Here is a 10,331-nt window from a genome sequence, read left to right as displayed (position 1 = left end):
TATTTCAAATGGAATGCCACCATCTTAACTATCTTGTCCCCAGAAACATCCATAATTTCAAAGAATCTCTCAACCTTCCCCAACCAATCTAAGAAGTCTTCAATCTTCATGTTTCCAAAGAACGGAGGAATGTCTGCTTTGATTCGATAATCATCAAAGGTATTTCGATTTTGACAATTAGGATGATGCGAGGGTACTTCGATCTCCTCCTCTGGCTTTGATTCACTATCTTCTACTATACGCTTTCTATTATCTTCTCTCAGAACTACAGGCTCAATCATTCGCTCGTTATTGATTGCTCGTTGTTCATTCTGCCCATTGTTTTCAGCACCTCGTAGAAGTAATTGACGAATTTCTTCGATCTGAGTAGTGAGATCGTCAATCCGTCAGTTTGTCACATCTAAATCTTCCCTAGTAACTGGTACATCACCCTTGTTTATAAATCAAAGATATAGAAACGGGAAAGCCGGCTTTGATACCACTTGACATAGCAAAAGAAAGGAATTCAAGGGAAAACCTTAAGAACAAGAAATTTGGAATTGACCAACTAATAAAGAAAATAAACTCACGAATTTATTAATGAAAGATAATGAAAAAAAATGAACTAATCCCTTATTTATAAGGGTTTACATGGAAACATAGTTTAAAACAACTAAATGTAATGAAAAAGAAGTGTAAACAAATTAGAATTGAAAAAATAAATAAATAAATAAATAAATAATAATAATAATAATAATAATAATAATAATAAAGTAAAAAAATTGACAAAAATAGCACCAAAACTTTAAAAATCAGTTTTCGAGGCGTAAAAGAATTTGAATGGCCGAAATTCGTCGTACATCACGGTGAAGTGGTGAGTATTGTTCCCTTAGTTGTTCTCCTTCCAAAATGGTCTTATGGGACCTATCCAAAATTAAGATGATGTTCTATTTTACTAATATTCTTTTTTCAATATACCTATTATGTCCTATATCATATGGTTCCTTGGATTGTTTTCCATCGATATGATTACAACTATCAAAGAAGAAAACCACCACAACAATTAGCAACCGTTTTTGCCCAATTGAACTCCTACCATGAGAAGAATAGCGGTGTAAATCAACATGTAAATGAGAATCTCTCTAATCTTCACTTGTTTGAACCATCCAATGGAGATGATGAAGCAGCTGTGGAAAACAGTAGCGGTTTACATATTGCACATACCGATAAATTCACATTACATGCACCTGGCTCGACTCTTTACCTTAAACGTGTTCTACACTATCCTCAAGCCCCTGTCGACCTTTTATCTATTAATTAATTTTATCTGGACAACACTTTCTATTTTACACTCACTGAATTCTCATTTTTATGTAAAAGACAACCTCATGGGCTGAACACGGTTAACAGGACAGGATAAAGGTAGGCTATACTTTATCCAAGTTGATCGCTATTCTATTAATACATTTTGTTCTCATGTTGTTCTTCTTGGTATTTGTACGACCGTAGACATCTTGCATGTAAGGCTTGGACATTATTCCTTGCTAACTACTTGAAGTGTTGTGAAGACTTATGCTTTACCTACTTTAGGACCATCTAATTTAGATCATATGTGTGAACTTTGTCCTATAGGAAAAGCTAAGAAATTATTGTTTGGGAAATCTTCCAGAGTTTCTTCTTTTCTTTTAGATCTCGTGCATTTGGATGTATGGGTATCTCCAATAACATTGAATGAAGGTCATCGATATTATGCACTTTCTATAGATGACTACTCTAGATTTACATGATTGTATCCTATTTAGAATAAATTCAAACTTTTTTCTTGTTTCAGGCACTTTAAGTCTCTTTTCGAAAATTTGTTCTCTCCTAAGATCAAACAATTACAAAGCGACTATGGTGGTGAGTACCTTGCACATAAATTTCAAGAATTACTACAAACATAAGGCATTCATCAACGTCTCTCATGCCCTTATACGTTGCGACAAAATGGAATAAATGAGAGAAAACATAGACATGTCATGGAAGTAGTACTTTCTTTGTTTGCAAAATTATATTTACCTACAAAATTTTGGGTTGATGTCTTTATGACAACAATCTATCTCATAAATTGAACTTGCATACCAATATTGTCACAAAAATCTCCCTTTTCAAAATTGTTTGATCATGAACTAGATTACTCCTCTCTAAGAACTTTTGGTTGTGCACGTTATCCCTTACAAAGGCCTTACTCATCACATAAATTAGCCTTTCGTAGCAAGCAATGCATAGCTTTAGACTACTCTTCTAACCATCATGGTTACCGATACTGACCCTATTTCAAAGGAAATACATCTCTCAAACTGTGGCTTTCGTTGAATGCTTATTTTCAGCAAAAATATAGCACTCCAATACTTTTTCAACATCAAATAGCACCATCACAGGTGATGTAGAAGGTTGAAGAATTCCAGCAAGAAAAAGCTACAAAAAAGAGCAGCCAAGAGAAGAAAAAGGAGCAGAACAGTGGAAGAGAAAAAAAAAAGGCAAGGAGAGAATGTCTGCAACACGCATTATCAGTTCCTTCAAGTCAATCTCCCAACAATAAGTTGAGTGGTTGGATAAACTTCTTCCAACGTTCATTGACATGTGTAAGTGGTAGTCTGGGCATAGGAAGGTCCCGCTGATTCCTATAAAGCTCCAATAAGTCAGGATCAAGCTGCTCGAGTGTTTCTCTAGAGATCCATATACAATCAGAATTAGGTCGACCTACTCAATGAATAAGGAAGCGCTAAATCTCTCTATCGTTGGTCAATATAATCTATTTATCTAAAATAGCATCAATTTATCTTTAGGTATTATGATAGGTAGTATTGAAGTGGGGTAGCAACAGATTCAGTTTGAGGGTCTACAGATGGAGGTAGAAAATGATCATTGAAGGGATTAAAGTAGCCTTGATAAGTAACTAAATCCTCAATATTGAAAGTAGAGTGGTAGTCAAAATATGGTAGAAGATCAATAACACACGTATTTGGACCAACATGCTTTAAAATTTTAAATGGACCAGCACTATGAGCTTGTAACTTGGGAGCGGATCCAGATATTCGCCATTTCGATATAATTCGGATCATCACTTAATCCCCAATTTAGTACCAACCACCATAAGGTTCTCCAAAAGTGGCTAGTGAACCGAACATACCTATCCTCAATTTTTTTGTCGTATCGCGTCCAAAATGCCCGGCCAATCCTTCGGCGTGACTTTTCCCAGCTATAAAGTTTCGTACTGAAGTTCGAGGGATACACAAATTATTGGACCTAAAAAGATAACTGTCCTCTAGACAAAAATCATTAGTAGCATCCGATTGTCCGCTTTACAACTCAAGGAAAATGTCCTTGAAATCGGGACATGACTCATAATTGAGTCGTTCGAAACTTATGACCTTGACATTCATAATGGATAAAAGAGAAATGCGGTAGCTTAAAGCATCTGCTGTTTGGTTTTCGCTGATTTTCTTATGTTTCTAAAAACAAAAGAATTGGCTTGTAAGAATTTGATCCAACGACCATGCCTAGCATTCAATCCCTTTTGGGACTTAAGGTAGCGAAGGGCCTCATGGTCCGAATAAAGGAAAAAATTCCTAGGATAACAAATAATGATGCCAATAGCGCAAAACTTTTACGACTGCATACAATTCCTTGTCATAAGTCGAGTACCTAGTTTGCCATCATTTAGTTTCTCACTGAAATAAACAATAGTGTGGTGTTTCTAGCTTAAAACTCTACCTTTCCTACCTCGAAGGCATCACACTCTACCTCAAAAACTTCGGAGAAGTCAAGAAGTCGCATGAATGGAGCTTCTGTCATTTGCCATTTAACCAACTTAAATACTTTGGCCATCTCGTGTGTCCAATAAAATTCCCTTCTCTTCATGCATTCTATAATAGGAGCCATGATCGTGCTACACCTATAATGAAACGACGATAAAATGTAGTTAAACCATGAAAACTCCTAACGTCATGTATAGTCTTGGGCTTAAGCTATCCAACAATGATTTGAATCTTTGTAGGGTCAGCAAACACTCGTCATGGAGATAATGAAGCCTAGGAAAACTACTTTATCAGTGAAGAGAGAACATTTCTACACATTATCATATAGGCTTGTTGCGCGAAAGGTAGAACAAATCTGTGTGTGATGATCTCAATGTTGTTTCCCAGTTTTATTGTACATGAGAATGTCATCAAAGTAGATAACAAGTAATTTACCCATTAATGATTGAAGGGCTTGTATCATCACTCTCATGAAAGTACTTGGGGCATTGCTTAGTCCAAAAGGCATGACCAACCACTCATAAAAGATCATCCTTCATTTTAAAGGCAGTCTTTCGTTCGTCAGATAGGCTAATCCTAATTTGGTGATACCCACTCTTGAAAACAATCTTAGAGATTCTAATGAAACTTCCATGACAACCACACGAACACAACAAAATTTTCTCTGAGTGTATGCTCAAATTTTGTAGGGCTAATCATATATAATCTTTTCTGCTCCACAATTTTCTTGACCTGCTGTGAATTAACAAGTTTTAGCAGTAAAGGATTAAGGTGAATCTTCTTCCCATTAACACAAAAGAACATGAATTTAACCAACCATGGATAGTTACATCCAAATTAAACAACTAGGGTCGACCAAGAATGACGTGTCCATCATCCATGGGAATGACGTCGCACCATATATGATCTTTGTACTCAAGAAACTGGATAGGTACTAAACAACACTCATTTACAGCAATAAAAAAAGTTTCAACCCAAGAGATGCTATAAGGTTGAGGGTGTAGGATTGGCTGCAATCTAAGACGGGATATCGTAGTCAACGAAACTGTATTAGTGTAACTACCACCATCCACAATAATTTTACAACCTTTATTATTGATCTTGATATGGATGTGAAAAATGGTGTGACGACCCCAGTCATCAGCATCTTTAGGTTGGGTAAGGGTACAACATACAACACTTAATTGCGAGGTGTCGAGGACAAGGGTCACAGAACCTAGATCTACAGGAAAGGTTTGGATGCAACCTAATAAGGTATCCTCAATATCATCCAAATCGTCAAATTCTTTAAACTTAGGTTCATAGATTTGATCTTCTAATGGCTCACCAATGATATCTTTTTGTTCTTCAATGACTAAAGCTCAACTAAGACATCTAGATGAGATGTGGTTGAAACCTTTACAGTGGAAGCATTGTAGGCGAGAAGAAGTTTTTGGACTTTCAGGAGCCTGACCCCTATTTTCCAGCACATGGGGGACATTAGATGGGGGAGGCTTTAGGAACGACTTAATAGGTAGAGGTGGCACGGATGAAACAGAAGGACGATTGTAACCATGCCTTCCATACGGAATCTTAGTAACCAAATCATAATCATGGACTAAAGAATAAGCATGATCAAGAATAGTAACACCTCGAATGATAAGCTCGCGCCTAAGTTAATCTTTTAGGCCATGTCTAAACTTAATCAAAGTCATTGCCCCATCCTTAACGATGTGACATCGCATTAGAAATTCATCAAATTGAGTAACATAGTTAGTCATTGGTCAATTTTCCTATGTAAAGGCATTCCATTGGTCCAACAAGTTGTCCCTGTAAGATTGGGACAAGTACTTCTTTTGAAAGAAACACTTCATTTCTTCCCAACTTCCAACTGGAGGTGCACGACTCCTTTCAAAGAAATCCTCAACACTTTTCCAAAAGAGTTGGGCAGTACCAGTTAATTTCAAATGGGCAAACTAGATACATCGATCCTCTAGAATTCCATACCATGCCAAGAAACTATCCATGTCTCTAATCTATTGACTAAAAACTCTAGGATCTCAGCAACCATCAATAGTAGGAGCATTTAAGTTGATGTTTCTAAAGTAACGCAATTCATGGCGTGGAGAAGAGCGAGTATCGTGACTGCCATGACCTCGTTCTTCCTTATGGCTCTAATCCCATTCTTTCGATCGCGTCGAGGATGTTGTCAACCATCTTGTCGACATAATAGTGTACATTATGGGATGCTTCAGAGTTATCAGCGTCAGTCGAACGAGTGTTTGTTCAAAATTGTCCAACCTAGCAGCTAGATATCTGCTCTCTTCACGAGTAACGGCCATCTTGATTTGGACAACCGCTAATTGAGTCATTAAATTTGCTGGCTAGTGGCAAGTTGAGCTAACTGTCTAGTTAGTGCATCAAATTGGGATAGGTCCATGGTCAATGTACTAGAACTAGAGGTAACGAGATGACCACTACGCAACTGCATGCAATGTAATACTAGCTAATTTACTTGCGATGGAGAGACAATAAGTGCAAGTAACGAAAAATAGTATCCTAAGCATTTAAATTAGAAATTTGGGATTAAGTAAGTCTAAATATGACAAGCTAATACTGCTAATATATGTAAAATAACAAAGCAAGGGTCAAATTACTAGTCAAAATCTAATCATGTAAAATAAGTGGGATAAAAGTGGGGTTTAGTAAGGATTCAATTATGTGATTTCAAGTAAAGTAGTTAGAAGAATAACAGCACAGAAAATTAATTGATGTGATTTTAAATTAATAGTAACTCCCTTTTTTTTGTTTGCTGAAGTAACTAGGACGATCAATAGGACAAAAAGAGGTACCTGCAAAATGATGTTACAAAATACTTTTTTTTTGTTGTTCCATTTTTCCTCTCTCTTTTTTTCTCCCTTTTTTTGTTCTTCTCTCTTTTTCTTTGTTCCTTTTTACATCAATAAACACGGGATATAACTGAGACCCAAATACTAATAAAGGCCCAATCTACCAATCATTCCATTGTATACTTAACGTTTGAGGCCCACTATTCCAAAATACACAAATTGAGGCCCAAATACAAACTGTAAGCAGAGCCCAACTGAAATTAAATACCCATTGTCTGATGTAAACTCGACGTCCAAGCAGGTGGTTTCGGTTGGACTTGTGAATCTGGACGGGTGGTTTACTATTAGTAAGGTAAGTTAACTGCTTGGGTGGTGATGTCGATGGTTGGTGATGAAGAAATAAGAGACGGTAAGCTGGGTAGTGCAAAGCTGTCGGCGGTATTGGTGTCATGTAGTGTAAGAGGAAGTGAGGAGCCGATTCAGTTTCATTCAATAGTTTGTGGCTATTTGCAGTAAACGGGATGATGTTTTAATTGGGCTTGGTGGGATTTTTATGTATGGCGACGTGATTGCAGACGCGACGTGATTGCAGACAGTGGCTGAGGTCGGTTTGGGTATTGTATATTTGTGGGCCGTGGTTGCTAACATGGTGAAGAGCGTGACGAGAGTAGTAGCAGCTTGGTTTGTATTTGTGGATTGATTGTATAGGAAAATTCTTACCTAAATTTGGCTCTGATATCGTAGAATTTTGAAGAATTCTAGCAAGAAAAAGCTATAGAAAAGAGCAACTAAGAGAAGGAGCGGAATAGAGGCTCTAAAAGAAGGTAAGAATAGAAAATGTCTGCAACACGCATTATCAGTTTCTTCAATTCATTCTTGTCCCCTACTAACATTACAAAACCTTTGTATATAGAAACTACAAATATTAAAAAAAGACTGGGCTTGGGCCAGCCCATTTACATAATATAAGCCCAAAGTAAAGATATTAAGCTCTTGGGCCAACCTAAAAATAGAAGTCCTCATCAGCATGTATAGTCTCTGATTTCACACTTTTTATTCCTAGTTGACGGATGAGTCACCTGTCACCCCTTGGACCAACATTTAATGATCAGTCCCATACAAATGCAAACACTACTAACATATCACCTGTGCACTTGATAACAATCTATTACCCGTTCTTCCCGAGATAAATGACATTACCCATGTTGAGATTAGCTCATCCAGTATATCCAGTACTGACCCCATCTTCCAAATTAGTCCTCCTCAATACCATATGGTCTCTCGATCTCGAACTGACTCAATTCAGCTGAAATTGTATTCTAATTTCCAAATGTTTTATACCTTTAAAAATCCCCTATAAGCATTTACTAGAATGCTTAATATTGATACACTTGTAACCTTTCCCCAAGTTTTTTTGTCTCCAAAATGGCAACAAGCTATGCAACAAGAATGTGATGCACTCCTTGCCAATGCAATATGGGACTAAATTATATGACGATTAGATCACAATATTATTCGGAAATGGGAATGTTAAGTCAAGAAAAACTCAAATGGGAGCCTTGATCGATATGATGTCTTGTAACAAACGGTTTTTAACAAGTTGAAGGAGTTGATTATACAGAGACATTTAGCCAGGTATTAAACTGGCCACTATTCGTATTGTTTAGCCTTCTTGGTGCACTGTATTTGGATTATCCTACAATATGATGTCTCTGATGCTTTCTTGCATGGAAAACCTAAAGACAGGGGTCTTTATTGAACAATCTACAGGTTTTGTGGATCCCGACTTTCCTCAACTTGTTTGCAAGCTCAATAAGGCTCTTTATAGCCTCAAGCAAGCGTTGGGAGAATGTGTTCTTTGACTCTTCACTCAAGGACGGAGTCAGAAAATGATGTTAGGATGGACTCAAATTTAAAATTTTTTTAATGAACTTACGCCACAAAAAATCTAGTTTAGAGGCTATTTTCGTGACATTCACGATAAAAAAGTATACGACACTCAATGAAATAAAAAAAAGTTTAGATGTCTCACATTAAGATATTCCACTAAATTTTTGGGTTTTTTTTTTTTTTATATCAAATAGAAAATTGATGCCTACCTTAAAAAATATGAACTGACCAAATCATGATAGAATTCAGGAAAAATACATATCCAGCAATGAACATTTAAAAAATTACGTAATGAGTATTCTTATAGTAACTTTGATGACCAGTCTTTCCAAACAATTGAAAGTTTTAACAAATATTCTTTTATAGTCGATATAGATTAGTTTATAAATAAATAAGTTTTTAACACATATTCTTTTTATTGTCAATATTAAATCTATAGTAAATTATTTATTTTGATTATAATATCTATTTTATGGTCAAAATAAGTAATGAATGAAAACATCCACAATTTAGAAAAATATATAGTGCCTCTAACTAACATAATAAGTAATTTACTTTTAAATCTAATCAATACAAATTATCTGTAATAAAATTTACTTAATAATTATGAGTAAATTTTAGTCAAACATGCATTAAATAGAATATCTAATTTGACAATAAAATATTCGCATTTCATGAATGTCTTGAAAATAGTAATTAATAATTGGAGTGTTTTTAATACAATTTGAATAATTGAGCATTAGACTTTGGTTGAGATTTAAATTAGAGCTGGGCTAATTCTAACTTGTGGACCCCAATTTTAAAATCCTATCTTAGAAAATTATATGGGTTGGCTCTGTCTCCACTAGTCTACTTGACTATGGTTTTGTTGGATCATCTGTTGATAATTCATTATTTTCGCATCATGATGGAATATATATATATATATATATATATATATATACATTGTTTATGTCGATAATTTGATCATTACATGATCTGGTTTACCTTTACTCAATGGGGGCCATGATTATAGGCGAAGTAAGCGATCGCCTAATGCCCCATTTTGGTGAGGGCTCAAATTATGTGAGATTAATTGGTTGGTTGAAGAAAAATGAAAATTATATTTATGAAAAAAGAATTATCATATGCAAATACAAGAAATTAATAAAAATTGAAAATACAAAAATTATTTTAAAAAACATATAAATGACATAAAACTTGTAATGCTATAAATGACACATAATTTCACCTATAATTTAATGTCACATTAGCGTCTCCTCTCAAACTTACCACTTAAATTTATTTCTCTCATAAATATGTCACAAACATCACATAATCTCTCTAACTAGTTTGACAATTTATCTTCTAAATATTCTTTGTCTTTTCTCAACCAAATAAAATCTCTTTTATCTTTTCAAAATTCCATATTCAATAGTCACCTGCCGTAAAAAATTTTCAACCCAACAAGAAATAAATTCTCCATTTGAATTAAAATTTTGAAAAGATAATTTAGCTGATTGATCTGGTCTCACTACCAGTGTTACAGTCTTACAAGTTTCTTTATTTATTTCTTATCTTCAAAACATATACCATAGAGTACATAGACTGTTATTATTATTGTTTTGCTTTAATCTCATGGTAATAGCTTTTTTAAATGTTTGTTGAAGGTTCTTTGAATTTAATAATTCTTTGTCCATATTTATACTTTTTATTTCTAAGTTAATTTCTTATTTATTAATATAAAATTAGAAATTATTTGTATTTGATCGTCATTTTCAATATTTTGTTTCACTATCTCTCAAGGCCAATATTCTCGAATTTTGTACTAAATCACTCAAATGCATATTCAGCC

Source organism: Olea europaea, chromosome 10 (genome assembly GCF_002742605.1).
Source record: "Olea europaea var. sylvestris chromosome 10, O_europaea_v1, whole genome shotgun sequence".
NCBI classification, from domain to species: Eukaryota; Viridiplantae; Streptophyta; class Magnoliopsida; order Lamiales; family Oleaceae; genus Olea; species Olea europaea.
The sequence above is the reverse complement of the archived record's forward strand: the minus strand, read 5'-3'. Positions refer to the sequence as shown.